At 46.4% G+C, this 20,201-nt stretch overlaps 12 non-coding genes across 12 annotated transcripts; all 12 read left to right on the forward strand.

The window, feature by feature from the left end:
- Positions 1–1,646: 1,646 nt before the first annotated feature.
- trnal-aag (transfer RNA leucine (anticodon AAG)) lies at positions 1,647–1,728 on the forward strand. Its single transcript has one exon. It is a non-coding gene; the product is annotated as a tRNA-Leu (tRNA).
- Positions 1,729–2,853: 1,125 nt separating this feature from the next.
- Positions 2,854–2,926, forward strand: trnav-uac (transfer RNA valine (anticodon UAC)). The gene has a single exon. It is a non-coding gene; the product is annotated as a tRNA-Val (tRNA).
- Positions 2,927–4,586: 1,660 nt separating this feature from the next.
- Positions 4,587–4,668, forward strand: trnal-aag (transfer RNA leucine (anticodon AAG)). The gene has a single exon. It is a non-coding gene; the product is annotated as a tRNA-Leu (tRNA).
- A 1,125-nt stretch (positions 4,669–5,793) lies between these two features.
- On the forward strand, positions 5,794–5,866 carry trnav-uac (transfer RNA valine (anticodon UAC)). Its single transcript has one exon. It is a non-coding gene; the product is annotated as a tRNA-Val (tRNA).
- A 1,660-nt stretch (positions 5,867–7,526) lies between these two features.
- On the forward strand, positions 7,527–7,608 carry trnal-aag (transfer RNA leucine (anticodon AAG)). Its single transcript has one exon. It is a non-coding gene; the product is annotated as a tRNA-Leu (tRNA).
- A 1,125-nt stretch (positions 7,609–8,733) lies between these two features.
- trnav-uac (transfer RNA valine (anticodon UAC)) lies at positions 8,734–8,806 on the forward strand. Its single transcript has one exon. It is a non-coding gene; the product is annotated as a tRNA-Val (tRNA).
- Positions 8,807–10,466: 1,660 nt separating this feature from the next.
- trnal-aag (transfer RNA leucine (anticodon AAG)) lies at positions 10,467–10,548 on the forward strand. The gene has a single exon. It is a non-coding gene; the product is annotated as a tRNA-Leu (tRNA).
- Positions 10,549–11,673: 1,125 nt separating this feature from the next.
- trnav-uac (transfer RNA valine (anticodon UAC)) lies at positions 11,674–11,746 on the forward strand. Its single transcript has one exon. It is a non-coding gene; the product is annotated as a tRNA-Val (tRNA).
- Positions 11,747–14,613: 2,867 nt separating this feature from the next.
- On the forward strand, positions 14,614–14,686 carry trnav-uac (transfer RNA valine (anticodon UAC)). Its single transcript has one exon. It is a non-coding gene; the product is annotated as a tRNA-Val (tRNA).
- A 1,660-nt stretch (positions 14,687–16,346) lies between these two features.
- trnal-aag (transfer RNA leucine (anticodon AAG)) lies at positions 16,347–16,428 on the forward strand. The gene has a single exon. It is a non-coding gene; the product is annotated as a tRNA-Leu (tRNA).
- Positions 16,429–17,553: 1,125 nt separating this feature from the next.
- Positions 17,554–17,626, forward strand: trnav-uac (transfer RNA valine (anticodon UAC)). The gene has a single exon. It is a non-coding gene; the product is annotated as a tRNA-Val (tRNA).
- Positions 17,627–19,286: 1,660 nt separating this feature from the next.
- On the forward strand, positions 19,287–19,368 carry trnal-aag (transfer RNA leucine (anticodon AAG)). The gene has a single exon. It is a non-coding gene; the product is annotated as a tRNA-Leu (tRNA).
- The last annotated feature ends 833 nt before the right edge of the window (positions 19,369–20,201 follow it).

Raw genomic sequence — 20,201 nt, forward strand, 5'->3', positions numbered from 1 at the left:
CTGCAGCCTTTGACATCGACAAGAACGGAGCTTTCTTGCTTGCTTTCCCATGTGCAAACTTGCCTTCGAGTTTGCTCGAATAAATCATCGCTCGTAGTGCAATGCAATGCCGCTCCGTTTAATTACTGTGCAAAAGCATTGTAAAGTTTTTCTCCAACCTGGTTCTGATCATATGCCATTCTGTTTGAGAGTGTAGTTACCCCCTTCTGATCCTTCCACGAAAAGCATTACCGCATTCGCATTCCTTGCGCAGGCGGCCCGGTTCAAAGACAGGGAAGAAGCTGATGTGCTGGTGTCACAGTGCACCACGGATTCCTCAACTAGTCTGTCTGTCAAATGTATCCCAAAGTCGTCTCTGAAAGACCTCATTTGGAAGGTGTCTGTCGTTATTCAACGTGTGAGAATTGGCACCAGAGGTCCTGAATCATGTTTTGGAGCAGTTCGCACGTTAGTGGCTCATTCAATCAGCAACAGCAATGAAAGAAATTCCACTCTCAGAGGAACCTCTGGACCTGTGCTTTCATAGCGTCGCTAGTATTAAGGTGCGCCCCGAGATCTAAGCCAGGTTGGAACGGAAACGGAGGAATCGACAGAGAGGCTACAGAATGACATCGCATCCATTTGGTTTTCATTAAATCACTGACGAGCAGGAAAATGTAAACGGGGAGGGCGAGTGGGGAAGTGAGGCAGTTGCAGCTCTGGAGAAAGTCCTTCGTTGTGATTCACTCAGCAACCAGAGACGTGACGGTGACTCAGGCGTGAGAGCTCTTCACATCGTGAACAAAAAGCAATCAAGGGCAGTTAGCACCTCTTCCGGAGTGGGGGTGGGGTGAGGTAATTACCTTTTGACTTCTGTTACTATGTTCGGAAACTGCCTTTTGGATTGAGGTGAAGAGAAACTGCATTTCTAAAAAGCACCATGGAACTTGTTAAACTTTATTGCGTCGCTTATTCTCATCGATTCCCACACAGGTTTCCAACTCAGTTGGTATCCATGAGGCTCATGTCCAGGTGCAATCTGCAGCAAATTGCACGGTTAGGTAAAAGGCAAGGAAAGTGGCATCTCGAACCGGCCCCGAGGTCAGACCTTCCTCACAATGTAATCTGTCCTTCTCGGATTGTAATGCTACCTCCGGTTTTAGGGTGGAACATTCTTTGGGAACCTTATTCTGCAAAACAGACACAGTGACTGAAACTATGCTGTACGGTATGATTTGGGACACGGCCTGCTCAGCTTTGTGCATTTCCCCTGTAGTCCGGTGTGTTTCATGTTCCGTGTAAACGTGAAAGTTGTCCTGTTTCGAGCAATGGGTGAAATCATTGAGCAAAGCAAGAATCGAAATTGCAGTAATGTCAAGTAGCTCATGGTAATTTGACCCAATCATAATCGATCATATATTCTCACGCACTCACAGATACATCTGTAGCTGAATCGAAGTCTGAGAAGATAGACTCAGTTTACCAGTGATTTTTGTCTGGATTGATGGGCTATCGTTAACTGCTGAGAAATTGATATTGTAGACGGGCACATCCCAGCAGCTGTGCGAGTCGGAGAGGGATCATGGAACCCTTTTCACGTGAGTTTACATCTGTTGTTATGCAGGAACACAATTGGAAGTGCAAGAAAATGGAGTCGTGGGCGTGTTGGTAGTGTGGCCGAGCGGTCTAAGGCGCTGGATTAAGGCTCCAGTCTCGACAGAGGCGTGGGTTCGAATCCCACCGCTGCCATTTCTGCGGAGCAGCTAGTTTAAATGCTGTTTCGATCCCCTGCGGCATTTCTGTTTAAAACAGAAGCAAAATGAGTTTGCTTCCCGGGGAATTGATTGTGGTGTTGGTAAGTGCCGAATTTTCCAAAGTGTCTGTGCTGTCATGCTCGTGTTCGCCTCCCGCGCGGAAAATCGCCAGCGGCTCTACTCTTGCTTTCTGTTCCAGGCAAGTTGAGCTTTTACTGGAACCGAATGGAGACTGCTATTTCATCGTTGTTGCGAAACAGAGTCCTACGGTGACTCGACTCGTCGTTATTTGGTTTTCTGGCCAATGAGAAAATCGTTCCAATGTATTTCGATGTCATATGTTATTGAATTTCTCCCACTTCCTTCATTTCAGTCCTGGAGTCATCGGAAGGGAAAGGTAATCTAATCGAGACTGTGATTGGTGAAATTCACTTTTTATGGCCCATTCTTATTATGTTCTTTTTTTGTCTCTTTGCAGCATTGTCTGGGAAGTGGTGGTGCACTCAGGCTCCAGTATGTTTGAAAGAGTAGTTTGGAATTGCCCTGTTGTTAGTTGTGTGATTACGTTATGGCTCATGCCCCCTGACTGTCTCACATTTAGCATTCAAGCTCGCTGTGTCTGAAAATGCATTTGGTTTTCCCGTTTTGTTTGTGTTCCGTGTTAAATGCTTTCTGTTTTGCGATTCGCTCAATACATTACGAATTAACAGGGTTTCTGAGGTAACTTCCAGCTGCAAAAATCCTCAACTGAGAATCTGGGAAATTTTCACGGAGTATGGTCAGTCGGAGCAAAAGTAAGGAAGTCGTTCGTTTCTGCAGTGTTTCACAATGCTACCTTTCCCGTGAGCAGTCGAACAGACGAAAAGATTTTGCCACAGACTGCGACGGTAAGCTCCGCAAAAACGTAATTCTTTAAAGCAGGTGTAAGCGACACAACGTTATTGGGGTACACCGCGTGGAAACAGATACTTCGGTGTATCTCGTCCATGCTCACCACATAGCCAAAATTAAACAAGTCCCATTAAACAACGAGCTAACGGAAACAGAAAGGTGAAAGGTCGAATGGCTTCAACTTTCAGTGCTGGATGCCACTGAGCTGCAGCGGGGACGACCGAGGCTTGTTTCTGTAGTGTAGTGGTCATCACGTTCGCCTTACACGCGAAAGGTCCCCAGTTCGAAACTGGGCAGAAACTGCTTTGCTCTTCAACTGCAGCCTTTGACATCGACAAGAACGGAGCTTTCTTGCTTGCTTTCCCATGTGCAAACCTGCCTTCGAGTTTGCTCGAATAAATCATCGCTCGTAGTGCAATGCAATGCCGCTCCGTTTAATTACTGTGCAAAAGCATTGTAAAGTTTTTCTCCAACCTGGTTCTGATCATATGCCATTCTGTTTGAGAGTGTAGTTACCCCCTTCTGATCCTTCCACGAAAAGCATTACCGCATTCGCATTCCTTGCGCAGGCGGCCCGGTTCAAAGACAGGGAAGAAGCTGATGTGCTGGTGTCACAGTGCACCACGGATTCCTCAACTAGTCTGTCTGTCAAATGTATCCCAAAGTCGTCTCTGAAAGACCTCATTTGGAAGGTGTCTGTCGTTATTCAACGTGTGAGAATTGGCACCAGAGGTCCTGAATCATGTTTTGGAGCAGTTCGCACGTTAGTGGCTCATTCAATCAGCAACAGCAATGAAAGAAATTCCACTCTCAGAGGAACCTCTGGACCTGTGCTTTCATAGCGTCGCTAGTATTAAGGTGCGCCCCGAGATCTAAGCCAGGTTGGAACGGAAACGGAGGAATCGACAGAGAGGCTACAGAATGACATCGCATCCATTTGGTTTTCATTAAATCACTGACGAGCAGGAAAATGTAAACGGGGAGGGCGAGTGGGGAAGTGAGGCAGTTGCAGCTCTGGAGAAAGTCCTTCGTTGTGATTCACTCAGCAACCAGAGACGTGACGGTGACTCAGGCGTGAGAGCTCTTCACATCGTGAACAAAAAGCAATCAAGGGCAGTTAGCACCTCTTCCGGAGTGGGGGTGGGGTGAGGTAATTACCTTTTGACTTCTGTTACTATGTTCGGAAACTGCCTTTTGGATTGAGGTGAAGAGAAACTGCATTTCTAAAAAGCACCATGGAACTTGTTAAACTTTATTGCGTCGCTTATTCTCATCGATTCCCACACAGGTTTCCAACTCAGTTGGTATCCATGAGGCTCATGTCCAGGTGCAATCTGCAGCAAATTGCACGGTTAGGTAAAAGGCAAGGAAAGTGGCATCTCGAACCGGCCCCGAGGTCAGACCTTCCTCACAATGTAATCTGTCCTTCTCGGATTGTAATGCTACCTCCGGTTTTAGGGTGGAACATTCTTTGGGAACCTTATTCTGCAAAACAGACACAGTGACTGAAACTATGCTGCACGGTATGATTTGGGACACGGCCTGCTCAGCTTTGTGCATTTCCCCTGTAGTCCGGTGTGTTTCATGTTCCGTGTAAACGTGAAAGTTGTCCTGTTTCGAGCAATGGGTGAAATCATTGAGCAAAGCAAGAATCGAAATTGCAGTAATGTCAAGTAGCTCATGGTAATTTGACCCAATCATAATCGATCATATATTCTCACGCACTCACAGATACATCTGTAGCTGAATCGAAGTCTGAGAAGATAGACTCAGTTTACCAGTGATTTTTGTCTGGATTGATGGGCTATCGTTAACTGCTGAGAAATTGATATTGTAGACGGGCACATCCCAGCAGCTGTGCGAGTCGGAGAGGGATCATGGAACCCTTTTCACGTGAGTTTACATCTGTTGTTATGCAGGAACACAATTGGAAGTGCAAGAAAATGGAGTCGTGGGCGTGTTGGTAGTGTGGCCGAGCGGTCTAAGGCGCTGGATTAAGGCTCCAGTCTCGACAGAGGCGTGGGTTCGAATCCCACCGCTGCCATTTCTGCGGAGCAGCGAGTTTAAATGCTGTTTCGATCCCCTGCGGCATTTCTGTTTAAAACAGAAGCAAAATGAGTTTGCTTCCCGGGGAATTGATTGTGGTGTTGGTAAGTGCCGAATTTTCCAAAGTGTCTGTGCTGTCATGCTCGTGTTCGCCTCCCGCGCGGAAAATCGCCAGCGGCTCTACTCTTGCTTTCTGTTCCAGGCAAGTTGAGCTTTTACTGGAACCGAATGGAGACTGCTATTTCATCGTTGTTGCGAAACAGAGTCCTACGGTGACTCGACTCGTCGTTATTTGGTTTTCTGGCCAATGAGAAAATCGTTCCAATGTATTTCGATGTCATATGTTATTGAATTTCTCCCACTTCCTTCATTTCAGTCCTGGAGTCATCGGAAGGGAAAGGTAATCTAATCGAGACTGTGATTGGTGAAATTCACTTTTTATGGCCCATTCTTATTATGTTCTTTTTTTGTCTCTTTGCAGCATTGTCTGGGAAGTGGTGGTGCACTCAGGCTCCAGTATGTTTGAAAGAGTAGTTTGGAATTGCCCTGTTGTTAGTTGTGTGATTACGTTATGGCTCATGCCCCCTGACTGTCTCACATTTAGCATTCAAGCTCGCTGTGTCTGAAAATGCATTTGGTTTTCCCGTTTTGTTTGTGTTCCGTGTTAAATGCTTTCTGTTTTGCGATTCGCTCAATACATTACGAATTAACAGGGTTTCTGAGGTAACTTCCAGCTGCAAAAATCCTCAACTGAGAATCTGGGAAATTTTCACGGAGTATGGTCAGTCGGAGCAAAAGTAAGGAAGTCGTTCGTTTCTGCAGTGTTTCACAATGCTACCTTTCCCGTGAGCAGTCGAACAGACGAAAAGATTTTGCCACAGACTGCGACGGTAAGCTCCGCAAAAACGTAATTCTTTAAAGCAGGTGTAAGCGACACAACGTTATTGGGGTACACCGCGTGGAAACAGATACTTCGGTGTATCTCGTCCATGCTCACCACATAGCCAAAATTAAACAAGTCCCATTAAACAACGAGCTAACGGAAACAGAAAGGTGAAAGGTCGAATGGCTTCAACTTTCAGTGCTGGATGCCACTGAGCTGCAGCGGGGACGACCGAGGCTTGTTTCTGTAGTGTAGTGGTCATCACGTTCGCCTTACACGCGAAAGGTCCCCAGTTCGAAACTGGGCAGAAACTGCTTTGCTCTTCAACTGCAGCCTTTGACATCGACAAGAACGGAGCTTTCTTGCTTGCTTTCCCATGTGCAAACCTGCCTTCGAGTTTGCTCGAATAAATCATCGCTCGTAGTGCAATGCAATGCCGCTCCGTTTAATTACTGTGCAAAAGCATTGTAAAGTTTTTCTCCAACCTGGTTCTGATCATATGCCATTCTGTTTGAGAGTGTAGTTACCCCCTTCTGATCCTTCCACGAAAAGCATTACCGCATTCGCATTCCTTGCGCAGGCGGCCCGGTTCAAAGACAGGGAAGAAGCTGATGTGCTGGTGTCACAGTGCACCACGGATTCCTCAACTAGTCTGTCTGTCAAATGTATCCCAAAGTCGTCTCTGAAAGACCTCATTTGGAAGGTGTCTGTCGTTATTCAACGTGTGAGAATTGGCACCAGAGGTCCTGAATCATGTTTTGGAGCAGTTCGCACGTTAGTGGCTCATTCAATCAGCAACAGCAATGAAAGAAATTCCACTCTCAGAGGAACCTCTGGACCTGTGCTTTCATAGCGTCGCTAGTATTAAGGTGCGCCCCGAGATCTAAGCCAGGTTGGAACGGAAACGGAGGAATCGACAGAGAGGCTACAGAATGACATCGCATCCATTTGGTTTTCATTAAATCACTGACGAGCAGGAAAATGTAAACGGGGAGGGCGAGTGGGGAAGTGAGGCAGTTGCAGCTCTGGAGAAAGTCCTTCGTTGTGATTCACTCAGCAACCAGAGACGTGACGGTGACTCAGGCGTGAGAGCTCTTCACATCGTGAACAAAAAGCAATCAAGGGCAGTTAGCACCTCTTCCGGAGTGGGGGTGGGGTGAGGTAATTACCTTTTGACTTCTGTTACTATGTTCGGAAACTGCCTTTTGGATTGAGGTGAAGAGAAACTGCATTTCTAAAAAGCACCATGGAACTTGTTAAACTTTATTGCGTCGCTTATTCTCATCGATTCCCACACAGGTTTCCAACTCAGTTGGTATCCATGAGGCTCATGTCCAGGTGCAATCTGCAGCAAATTGCACGGTTAGGTAAAAGGCAAGGAAAGTGGCATCTCGAACCGGCCCCGAGGTCAGACCTTCCTCACAATGTAATCTGTCCTTCTCGGATTGTAATGCTACCTCCGGTTTTAGGGTGGAACATTCTTTGGGAACCTTATTCTGCAAAACAGACACAGTGACTGAAACTATGCTGCACGGTATGATTTGGGACACGGCCTGCTCAGCTTTGTGCATTTCCCCTGTAGTCCGGTGTGTTTCATGTTCCGTGTAAACGTGAAAGTTGTCCTGTTTCGAGCAATGGGTGAAATCATTGAGCAAAGCAAGAATCGAAATTGCAGTAATGTCAAGTAGCTCATGGTAATTTGACCCAATCATAATCGATCATATATTCTCACGCACTCACAGATACATCTGTAGCTGAATCGAAGTCTGAGAAGATAGACTCAGTTTACCAGTGATTTTTGTCTGGATTGATGGGCTATCGTTAACTGCTGAGAAATTGATATTGTAGACGGGCACATCCCAGCAGCTGTGCGAGTCGGAGAGGGATCATGGAACCCTTTTCACGTGAGTTTACATCTGTTGTTATGCAGGAACACAATTGGAAGTGCAAGAAAATGGAGTCGTGGGCGTGTTGGTAGTGTGGCCGAGCGGTCTAAGGCGCTGGATTAAGGCTCCAGTCTCGACAGAGGCGTGGGTTCGAATCCCACCGCTGCCATTTCTGCGGAGCAGCTAGTTTAAATGCTGTTTCGATCCCCTGCGGCATTTCTGTTTAAAACAGAAGCAAAATGAGTTTGCTTCCCGGGGAATTGATTGTGGTGTTGGTAAGTGCCGAATTTTCCAAAGTGTCTGTGCTGTCATGCTCGTGTTCGCCTCCCGCGCGGAAAATCGCCAGCGGCTCTACTCTTGCTTTCTGTTCCAGGCAAGTTGAGCTTTTACTGGAACCGAATGGAGACTGCTATTTCATCGTTGTTGCGAAACAGAGTCCTACGGTGACTCGACTCGTCGTTATTTGGTTTTCTGGCCAATGAGAAAATCGTTCCAATGTATTTCGATGTCATATGTTATTGAATTTCTCCCACTTCCTTCATTTCAGTCCTGGAGTCATCGGAAGGGAAAGGTAATCTAATCGAGACTGTGATTGGTGAAATTCACTTTTTATGGCCCATTCTTATTATGTTCTTTTTTTGTCTCTTTGCAGCATTGTCTGGGAAGTGGTGGTGCACTCAGGCTCCAGTATGTTTGAAAGAGTAGTTTGGAATTGCCCTGTTGTTAGTTGTGTGATTACGTTATGGCTCATGCCCCCTGACTGTCTCACATTTAGCATTCAAGCTCGCTGTGTCTGAAAATGCATTTGGTTTTCCCGTTTTGTTTGTGTTCCGTGTTAAATGCTTTCTGTTTTGCGATTCGCTCAATACATTACGAATTAACAGGGTTTCTGAGGTAACTTCCAGCTGCAAAAATCCTCAACTGAGAATCTGGGAAATTTTCACGGAGTATGGTCAGTCGGAGCAAAAGTAAGGAAGTCGTTCGTTTCTGCAGTGTTTCACAATGCTACCTTTCCCGTGAGCAGTCGAACAGACGAAAAGATTTTGCCACAGACTGCGACGGTAAGCTCCGCAAAAACGTAATTCTTTAAAGCAGGTGTAAGCGACACAACGTTATTGGGGTACACCGCGTGGAAACAGATACTTCGGTGTATCTCGTCCATGCTCACCACATAGCCAAAATTAAACAAGTCCCATTAAACAACGAGCTAACGGAAACAGAAAGGTGAAAGGTCGAATGGCTTCAACTTTCAGTGCTGGATGCCACTGAGCTGCAGCGGGGACGACCGAGGCTTGTTTCTGTAGTGTAGTGGTCATCACGTTCGCCTTACACGCGAAAGGTCCCCAGTTCGAAACTGGGCAGAAACTGCTTTGCTCTTCAACTGCAGCCTTTGACATCGACAAGAACGGAGCTTTCTTGCTTGCTTTCCCATGTGCAAACCTGCCTTCGAGTTTGCTCGAATAAATCATCGCTCGTAGTGCAATGCAATGCCGCTCCGTTTAATTACTGTGCAAAAGCATTGTAAAGTTTTTCTCCAACCTGGTTCTGATCATATGCCATTCTGTTTGAGAGTGTAGTTACCCCCTTCTGATCCTTCCACGAAAAGCATTACCGCATTCGCATTCCTTGCGCAGGCGGCCCGGTTCAAAGACAGGGAAGAAGCTGATGTGCTGGTGTCACAGTGCACCACGGATTCCTCAACTAGTCTGTCTGTCAAATGTATCCCAAAGTCGTCTCTGAAAGACCTCATTTGGAAGGTGTCTGTCGTTATTCAACGTGTGAGAATTGGCACCAGAGGTCCTGAATCATGTTTTGGAGCAGTTCGCACGTTAGTGGCTCATTCAATCAGCAACAGCAATGAAAGAAATTCCACTCTCAGAGGAACCTCTGGACCTGTGCTTTCATAGCGTCGCTAGTATTAAGGTGCGCCCCGAGATCTAAGCCAGGTTGGAACGGAAACGGAGGAATCGACAGAGAGGCTACAGAATGACATCGCATCCATTTGGTTTTCATTAAATCACTGACGAGCAGGAAAATGTAAACGGGGAGGGCGAGTGGGGAAGTGAGGCAGTTGCAGCTCTGGAGAAAGTCCTTCGTTGTGATTCACTCAGCAACCAGAGACGTGACGGTGACTCAGGCGTGAGAGCTCTTCACATCGTGAACAAAAAGCAATCAAGGGCAGTTAGCACCTCTTCCGGAGTGGGGGTGGGGTGAGGTAATTACCTTTTAACTTCTGTTACTATGTTCGGAAACTGCCTTTTGGATTGAGGTGAAGAGAAACTGCATTTCTAAAAAGCACCATGGAACTTGTTAAACTTTATTGCGTCGCTTATTCTCATCGATTCCCACACAGGTTTCCAACTCAGTTGGTATCCATGAGGCTCATGTCCAGGTGCAATCTGCAGCAAATTGCACGGTTAGGTAAAAGGCAAGGAAAGTGGCATCTCGAACCGGCCCCGAGGTCAGACCTTCCTCACAATGTAATCTGTCCTTCTCGGATTGTAATGCTACCTCCGGTTTTAGGGTGGAACATTCTTTGGGAACCTTATTCTGCAAAACAGACACAGTGACTGAAACTATGCTGCACGGTATGATTTGGGACACGGCCTGCTCAGCTTTGTGCATTTCCCCTGTAGTCCGGTGTGTTTCATGTTCCGTGTAAACGTGAAAGTTGTCCTGTTTCGAGCAATGGGTGAAATCATTGAGCAAAGCAAGAATCGAAATTGCAGTAATGTCAAGTAGCTCATGGTAATTTGACCCAATCATAATCGATCATATATTCTCACGCACTCACAGATACATCTGTAGCTGAATCGAAGTCTGAGAAGATAGACTCAGTTTACCAGTGATTTTTGTCTGGATTGATGGGCTATCGTTAACTGCTGAGAAATTGATATTGTAGACGGGCACATCCCAGCAGCTGTGCGAGTCGGAGAGGGATCATGGAACCCTTTTCACGTGAGTTTACATCTGTTGTTATGCAGGAACACAATTGGAAGTGCAAGAAAATGGAGTCGTGGGCGTGTTGGTAGTGTGGCCGAGCGGTCTAAGGCGCTGGATTAAGGCTCCAGTCTCGACAGAGGCGTGGGTTCGAATCCCACCGCTGCCATTTGTGCGGAGCAGCTAGTTTAAATGCTGTTTCGATCCCCTGCGGCATTTTTGTTTAAAACAGAAGCAAAATGAGTTTGCTTCCCGGGGAATTGATTGTGGTGTTGGTAAGTGCCGAATTTTCCAAAGTGTCTGTGCTGTCATGCTCGTGTTCGCCTCCCGCGCGGAAAATCGCCAGCGGCTCTACTCTTGCTTTCTGTTCCAGGCAAGTTGAGCTTTTACTGGAACCGAATGGAGACTGCTATTTCATCGTTGTTGCGAAACAGAGTCCTACGGTGACTCGACTCGTCGTTATTTGGTTTTCTGGCCAATGAGAAAATCGTTCCAATGTATTTCGATGTCATATGTTATTGAATTTCTCCCACTTCCTTCATTTCAGTCCTGGAGTCATCGGAAGGGAAAGGTAATCTAATCGAGACTGTGATTGGTGAAATTCACTTTTTATGGCCCATTCTTATTATGTTCTTTTTTTGTCTCTTTGCAGCATTGTCTGGGAAGTGGTGGTGCACTCAGGCTCCAGTATGTTTGAAAGAGTAGTTTGGAATTGCCCTGTTGTTAGTTGTGTGATTACGTTATGGCTCATGCCCCCTGACTGTCTCACATTTAGCATTCAAGCTCGCTGTGTCTGAAAATGCATTTGGTTTTCCCGTTTTGTTTGTGTTCGGTGTTAAATGCTTTCTGTTTTGCGATTCGCTCAATACATTACGAATTAACAGGGTTTCTGAGGTAACTTCCAGCTGCAAAAATCCTCAACTGAGAATCTGGGAAATTTTCACGGAGTATGGTCAGTCGGAGCAAAAGTAAGGAAGTCGTTCGTTTCTGCAGTGTTTCACAATGCTACCTTTCCCGTGAGCAGTCGAACAGACGAAAAGATTTTGCCACAGACTGCGACGGTAAGCTCCGCAAAAACGTAATTCTTTAAAGCAGGTGTAAGCGACACAACGTTATTGGGGTACACCGCGTGGAAACAGATACTTCGGTGTATCTCGTCCATGCTCACCACATAGCCAAAATTAAACAAGTCCCATTAAACAACGAGCTAACGGAAACAGAAAGGTGAAAGGTCGAATGGCTTCAACTTTCAGTGCTGGATGCCACTGAGCTGCAGCGGGGACGACCGAGGCTTGTTTCTGTAGTGTAGTGGTCATCACGTTCGCCTTACACGCGAAAGGTCCCCAGTTCGAAACTGGGCAGAAACTGCTTTGCTCTTCAACTGCAGCCTTTGACATCGACAAGAACGGAGCTTTCTTGCTTGCTTTCCCATGTGCAAACCTGCCTTCGAGTTTGCTCGAATAAATCATCGCTCGTAGTGCAATGCAATGCCGCTCCGTTTAATTACTGTGCAAAAGCATTGTAAAGTTTTTCTCCAACCTGGTTCTGATCATATGCCATTCTGTTTGAGAGTGTAGTTACCCCCTTCTGATCCTTCCACGAAAAGCATTACCGCATTCGCATTCCTTGCGCAGGCGGCCCGGTTCAAAGACAGGGAAGAAGCTGATGTGCTGGTGTCACAGTGCACCACGGATTCCTCAACTAGTCTGTCTGTCAAATGTATCCCAAAGTCGTCTCTGAAAGACCTCATTTGGAAGGTGTCTGTCGTTATTCAACGTGTGAGAATTGGCACCAGAGGTCCTGAATCATGTTTTGGAGCAGTTCGCACGTTAGTGGCTCATTCAATCAGCAACAGCAATGAAAGAAATTCCACTCTCAGAGGAACCTCTGGACCTGTGCTTTCATAGCGTCGCTAGTATTAAGGTGCGCCCCGAGATCTAAGCCAGGTTGGAACGGAAACGGAGGAATCGACAGAGAGGCTACAGAATGACATCGCATCCATTTGGTTTTCATTAAATCACTGACGAGCAGGAAAATGTAAACGGGGAGGGCGAGTGGGGAAGTGAGGCAGTTGCAGCTCTGGAGAAAGTCCTTCGTTGTGATTCACTCAGCAACCAGAGACGTGACGGTGACTCAGGCGTGAGAGCTCTTCACATCGTGAACAAAAAGCAATCAAGGGCAGTTAGCACCTCTTCCGGAGTGGGGGTGGGGTGAGGTAATTACCTTTTGACTTCTGTTACTATGTTCGGAAACTGCCTTTTGGATTGAGGTGAAGAGAAACTGCATTTCTAAAAAGCACCATGGAACTTGTTAAACTTTATTGCGTCGCTTATTCTCATCGATTCCCACACAGGTTTCCAACTCAGTTGGTATCCATGAGGCTCATGTCCAGGTGCAATCTGCAGCAAATTGCACGGTTAGGTAAAAGGCAAGGAAAGTGGCATCTCGAACCGGCCCCGAGGTCAGACCTTCCTCACAATGTAATCTGTCCTTCTCGGATTGTAATGCTACCTCCGGTTTTAGGGTGGAACATTCTTTGGGAACCTTATTCTGCAAAACAGACACAGTGACTGAAACTATGCTGTACGGTATGATTTGGGACACGGCCTGCTCAGCTTTGTGCATTTCCCCTGTAGTCCGGTGTGTTTCATGTTCCGTGTAAACGTGAAAGTTGTCCTGTTTCGAGCAATGGGTGAAATCATTGAGCAAAGCAAGAATCGAAATTGCAGTAATGTCAAGTAGCTCATGGTAATTTGACCCAATCATAATCGATCATATATTCTCACGCACTCACAGATACATCTGTAGCTGAATCGAAGTCTGAGAAGATAGACTCAGTTTACCAGTGATTTTTGTCTGGATTGATGGGCTATCGTTAACTGCTGAGAAATTGATATTGTAGACGGGCACATCCCAGCAGCTGTGCGAGTCGGAGAGGGATCATGGAACCCTTTTCACGTGAGTTTACATCTGTTGTTATGCAGGAACACAATTGGAAGTGCAAGAAAATGGAGTCGTGGGCGTGTTGGTAGTGTGGGAGAGCGGTCTAAGGCGCTGGATTAAGGCTCCAGTCTCGACAGAGGCGTGGGTTCGAATCCCACCGCTGCCATTTCTGCGGAGCAGCTAGTTTAAATGCTGTTTCGATCCCCTGCGGCATTTCTGTTTAAAACAGAAGCAAAATGAGTTTGCTTCCCGGGGAATTGATTGTGGTGTTGGTAAGTGCCGAATTTTCCAAAGTGTCTGTGCTGTCATGCTCGTGTTCGCCTCCCGCGCGGAAAATCGCCAGCGGCTCTACTCTTGCTTTCTGTTCCAGGCAAGTTGAGCTTTTACTGGAACCGAATGGAGACTGCTATTTCATCGTTGTTGCGAAACAGAGTCCTACGGTGACTCGACTCGTCGTTATTTGGTTTTCTGGCCAATGAGAAAATCGTTCCAATGTATTTCGATGTCATATGTTATTGAATTTCTCCCACTTCCTTCATTTCAGTCCTGGAGTCATCGGAAGGGAAAGGTAATCTAATCGAGACTGTGATTGGTGAAATTCACTTTTTATGGCCCATTCTTATTATGTTCTTTTTTTGTCTCTTTGCAGCATTGTCTGGGAAGTGGTGGTGCACTCAGGCTCCAGTATGTTTGAAAGAGTAGTTTGGAATTGCCCTGTTGTTAGTTGTGTGATTACGTTATGGCTCATGCCCCCTGACTGTCTCACATTTAGCATTCAAGCTCGCTGTGTCTGAAAATGCATTTGGTTTTCCCGTTTTGTTTGTGTTCCGTGTTAAATGCTTTCTGTTTTGCGATTCGCTCAATACATTACGAATTAACAGGGTTTCTGAGGTAACTTCCAGCTGCAAAAATCCTCAACTGAGAATCTGGGAAATTTTCACGGAGTATGGTCAGTCGGAGCAAAAGTAAGGAAGTCGTTCGTTTCTGCAGTGTTTCACAATGCTACCTTTCCCGTGAGCAGTCGAACAGACGAAAAGATTTTGCCACAGACTGCGACGGTAAGCTCCGCAAAAACGTAATTCTTTAAAGCAGGTGTAAGCGACACAACGTTATTGGGGTACACCGCGTGGAAACAGATACTTCGGTGTATCTCGTCCATGCTCACCACATAGCCAAAATTAAACAAGTCCCATTAAACAACGAGCTAACGGAAACAGAAAGGTGAAAGGTCGAATGGCTTCAACTTTCAGTGCTGGATGCCACTGAGCTGCAGCGGGGACGACCGAGGCTTGTTTCTGTAGTGTAGTGGTCATCACGTTCGCCTTACACGCGAAAGGTCCCCAGTTCGAAACTGGGCAGAAACTGCTTTGCTCTTCAACTGCAGCCTTTGACATCGACAAGAACGGAGCTTTCTTGCTTGCTTTCCCATGTGCAAACCTGCCTTCGAGTTTGCTCGAATAAATCATCGCTCGTAGTGCAATGCAATGCCGCTCCGTTTAATTACTGTGCAAAAGCATTGTAAAGTTTTTCTCCAACCTGGTTCTGATCATATGCCATTCTGTTTGAGAGTGTAGTTACCCCCTTCTGATCCTTCCACGAAAAGCATTACCGCATTCGCATTCCTTGCGCAGGCGGCCCGGTTCAAAGACAGGGAAGAAGCTGATGTGCTGGTGTCACAGTGCACCACGGATTCCTCAACTAGTCTGTCTGTCAAATGTATCCCAAAGTCGTCTCTGAAAGACCTCATTTGGAAGGTGTCTGTCGTTATTCAACGTGTGAGAATTGGCACCAGAGGTCCTGAATCATGTTTTGGAGCAGTTCGCACGTTAGTGGCTCATTCAATCAGCAACAGCAATGAAAGAAATTCCACTCTCAGAGGAACCTCTGGACCTGTGCTTTCATAGCGTCGCTAGTATTAAGGTGCGCCCCGAGATCTAAGCCAGGTTGGAACGGAAACGGAGGAATCGACAGAGAGGCTACAGAATGACATCGCATCCATTTGGTTTTCATTAAATCACTGACGAGCAGGAAAATGTAAACGGGGAGGGCGAGTGGGGAAGTGAGGCAGTTGCAGCTCTGGAGAAAGTCCTTCGTTGTGATTCACTCAGCAACCAGAGACGTGACGGTGACTCAGGCGTGAGAGCTCTTCACATCGTGAACAAAAAGCAATCAAGGGCAGTTAGCACCTCTTCCGGAGTGGGGGTGGGGTGAGGTAATTACCTTTTGACTTCTGTTACTATGTTCGGAAACTGCCTTTTGGATTGAGGTGAAGAGAAACTGCATTTGTAAAAAGCACCATGGAACTTGTTAAACTTTATTGCGTCGCTTATTCTCATCGATTCCCACACAGGTTTCCAACTCAGTTGGTATCCATGAGGCTCATGTCCAGGTGCAATCTGCAGCAAATTGCACGGTTAGGTAAAAGGCAAGGAAAGTGGCATCTCGAACCGGCCCCGAGGTCAGACCTTCCTCACAATGTAATCTGTCCTTCTCGGATTGTAATGCTACCTCCGGTTTTAGGGTGGAACATTCTTTGGGAACCTTATTCTGCAAAACAGACACAGTGACTGAAACTATGCTGCACGGTATGATTTGGGACACGGCCTGCTCAGCTTTGTGCATTTCCCCTGTAGTCCGGTGTGTTTCATGTTCCGTGTAAACGTGAAAGTTGTCCTGTTTCGAGCAATGGGTGAAATCATTGAGCAAAGCAAGAATCGAAATTGCAGTAATGTCAAGTAGCTCATGGTAATTTGACCCAATCATAATCGATCATATATTCTCACGCACTCACAGATACATCTGTAGCTGAATCGAAGTCTGAGAAGATAGACTCAGTTTACCAGTGATTTTTGTCTGGATTGATGGGCTATCGTTAACTGCTGAGAAATTGATATTGTAGACGGGCACATCCCAGCAGCTGTGCGAGTCGGAGAGGGATCATGGAACCCTTTTCACGTGAGTTTACATCTGTTGTTATGCAGGAACACAATTGGAAGTGCAAGAAAATGGAGTCGTGGGCGTGTTGGTAGTGTGGCCGAGCGGTCTAAGGCGCTGGATTAAGGCTCCAGTCTCGACAGAGGCGTGGGTTCGAATCCCACCGCTGCCATTTCTGCGGAGCAGCGAGTTTAAATGCTGTTTCGATCCCCTGCGGCATTTCTGTTTAAAACAGAAGCAAAATGAGTTTGCTTCCCGGGGAATTGATTGTGGTGTTGGTAAGTGCCGAATTTTCCAAAGTGTCTGTGCTGTCATGCTCGTGTTCGCCTCCCGCGCGGAAAATCGCCAGCGGCTCTACTCTTGCTTTCTGTTCCAGGCAAGTTGAGCTTTTACTGGAACCGAATGGAGACTGCTATTTCATCGTTGTTGCGAAACAGAGTCCTACGGTGACTCGACTCGTCGTTATTTGGTTTTCTGGCCAATGAGAAAATCGTTCCAATGTATTTCGATGTCATATGTTATTGAATTTCTCCCACTTCCTTCATTTCAGTCCTGGAGTCATCGGAAGGGAAAGGTAATCTAATCGAGACTGTGATTGGTGAAATTCACTTTTTATGGCCCATTCTTATTATGTTCTTTTTTTGTCTCTTTGCAGCATTGTCTGGGAAGTGGTGGTGCACTCAGGCTCCAGTATGTTTGAAAGAGTAGTTTGGAATTGCCCTGTTGTTAGTTGTGTGATTACGTTATGGCTCATGCCCCCTGACTGTCTCACATTTAGCATTCAAGCTCGCTGTGTCTGAAAATGCATTTGGTTTTCCCGTTTTGTTTGTGTTCCGTGTTAAATGCTTTCTGTTTTGCGATTCGCTCAATACATTACGAATTAACAGGGTTTCTGAGGTAACTTCCAGCTGCAAAAATCCTCAACTGAGAATCTGGGAAATTTTCACGGAGTATGGTCAGTCGGAGCAAAAGTAAGGAAGTCGTTCGTTTCTGCAGTGTTTCACAATGCTACCTTTCCCGTGAGCAGTCGAACAGACGAAAAGATTTTGCCACAGACTGCGACGGTAAGCTCCGCAAAAACGTAATTCTTTAAAGCAGGTGTAAGCGACACAACGTTATTGGGGTACACCGCGTGGAAACAGATACTTCGGTGTATCTCGTCCATGCTCACCACATAGCCAAAATTAAACAAGTCCCATTAAACAACGAGCTAACGGAAACAGAAAGGTGAAAGGTCGAATGGCTTCAACTTTCAGTGCTGGATGCCACTGAGCTGCAGCGGGGACGACCGAGGCTTGTTTCTGTAGTGTAGTGGTCATCACGTTCGCCTTACACGCGAAAGGTCCCCAGTTCGAAACTGGGCAGAAACTGCTTTGCTCTTCAACTGCAGCCTTTGACATCGACAAGAACGGAGCTTTCTTGCTTGCTTTCCCATGTGCAAACCTGCCTTCGAGTTTGCTCGAATAAATCATCGCTCGTAGTGCAATGCAATGCCGCTCCGTTTAATTACTGTGCAAAAGCATTGTAAAGTTTTTCTCCAACCTGGTTCTGATCATATGCCATTCTGTTTGAGAGTGTAGTTACCCCCTTCTGATCCTTCCACGAAAAGCATTACCGCATTCGCATTCCTTGCGCAGGCGGCCCGGTTCAAAGACAGGGAAGAAGCTGATGTGCTGGTGTCACAGTGCACCACGGATTCCTCAACTAGTCTGTCTGTCAAATGTATCCCAAAGTCGTCTCTGAAAGACCTCATTTGGAAGGTGTCTGTCGTTATTCAACGTGTGAGAATTGGCACCAGAGGTCCTGAATCATGTTTTGGAGCAGTTCGCACGTTAGTGGCTCATTCAATCAGCAACAGCAATGAAAGAAATTCCACTCTCAGAGGAACCTCTGGACCTGTGCTTTCATAGCGTCGCTAGTATTAAGGTGCGCCCCGAGATCTAAGCCAGGTTGGAACGGAAACGGAGGAATCGACAGAGAGGCTACAGAATGACATCGCATCCATTTGGTTTTCATTAAATCACTGACGAGCAGGAAAATGTAAACGGGGAGGGCGAGTGGGGAAGTGAGGCAGTTGCAGCTCTGGAGAAAGTCCTTCGTTGTGATTCACTCAGCAACCAGAGACGTGACGGTGACTCAGGCGTGAGAGCTCTTCACATCGTGAACAAAAAGCAATCAAGGGCAGTTAGCACCTCTTCCGGAGTGGGGGTGGGGTGAGGTAATTACCTTTTGACTTCTGTTACTATGTTCGGAAACTGCCTTTTGGATTGAGGTGAAGAGAAACTGCATTTCTAAAAAGCACCATGGAACTTGTTAAACTTTATTGCGTCGCTTATTCTCATCGATTCCCACACAGGTTTCCAACTCAGTTGGTATCCATGAGGCTCATGTCCAGGTGCAATCTGCAGCAAATTGCACGGTTAGGTAAAAGGCAAGGAAAGTGGCATCTCGAACCGGCCCCGAGGTCAGACCTTCCTCACAATGTAATCTGTCCTTCTCGGATTGTAATGCTACCTCCGGTTTTAGGGTGGAACATTCTTTGGGAACCTTATTCTGCAAAACAGACACAGTGACTGAAACTATGCTGCACGGTATGATTTGGGACACGGCCTGCTCAGCTTTGTGCATTTCCCCTGTAGTCCGGTGTGTTTCATGTTCCGTGTAAACGTGAAAGTTGTCCTGTTTCGAGCAATGGGTGAAATCATTGAGCAAAGCAAGAATCGAAATTGCAGTAATGTCAAGTAGCTCATGGTAATTTGACCCAATCATAATCGATCATATATTCTCACGCACTCACAGATACATCTGTAGCTGAATCGAAGTCTGAGAAGATAGACTCAGTTTACCAGTGATTTTTGTCTGGATTGATGGGCTATCGTTAACTGCTGAGAAATTGATATTGTAGACGGGCACATCCCAGCAGCTGTGCGAGTCGGAGAGGGATCATGGAACCCTTTTCACGTGAGTTTACATCTGTTGTTATGCAGGAACACAATTGGAAGTGCAAGAAAATGGAGTCGTGGGCGTGTTGGTAGTGTGGCCGAGCGGTCTAAGGCGCTGGATTAAGGCTCCAGTCTCGACAGAGGCGTGGGTTCGAATCCCACCGCTGCCATTTCTGCGGAGCAGCTAGTTTAAATGCTGTTTCGATCCCCTGCGGCATTTCTGTTTAAAACAGAAGCAAAATGAGTTTGCTTCCCGGGGAATTGATTGTGGTGTTGGTAAGTGCCGAATTTTCCAAAGTGTCTGTGCTGTCATGCTCGTGTTCGCCTCCCGCGCGGAAAATCGCCAGCGGCTCTACTCTTGCTTTCTGTTCCAGGCAAGTTGAGCTTTTACTGGAACCGAATGGAGACTGCTATTTCATCGTTGTTGCGAAACAGAGTCCTACGGTGACTCGACTCGTCGTTATTTGGTTTTCTGGCCAATGAGAAAATCGTTCCAATGTATTTCGATGTCATATGTTATTGAATTTCTCCCACTTCCTTCATTTCAGTCCTGGAGTCATCGGAAGGGAAAGGTAATCTAATCGAGACTGTGATTGGTGAAATTCACTTTTTATGGCCCATTCTTATTATGTTCTTTTTTTGTCTCTTTGCAGCATTGTCTGGGAAGTGGTGGTGCACTCAGGCTCCAGTATGTTTGAAAGAGTAGTTTGGAATTGCCCTGTTGTTAGTTGTGTGATTACGTTATGGCTCATGCCCCCTGACTGTCTCACATTTAGCATTCAAGCTCGCTGTGTCTGAAAATGCATTTGGTTTTCCCGTTTTGTTTGTGTTCCGTGTTAAATGCTTTCTGTTTTGCGATTCGCTCAATACATTACGAATTAACAGGGTTTCTGAGGTAACTTCCAGCTGCAAAAATCCTCAACTGAGAATCTGGGAAATTTTCACGGAGTATGGTCAGTCGGAGCAAAAGTAAGGAAGTCGTTCGTTTCTGCAGTGTTTCACA

This window comes from Chiloscyllium punctatum, chromosome 18, assembly GCF_047496795.1.
Source record: "Chiloscyllium punctatum isolate Juve2018m chromosome 18, sChiPun1.3, whole genome shotgun sequence".
Classification (NCBI taxonomy): Eukaryota; Metazoa; Chordata; class Chondrichthyes; order Orectolobiformes; family Hemiscylliidae; genus Chiloscyllium; species Chiloscyllium punctatum.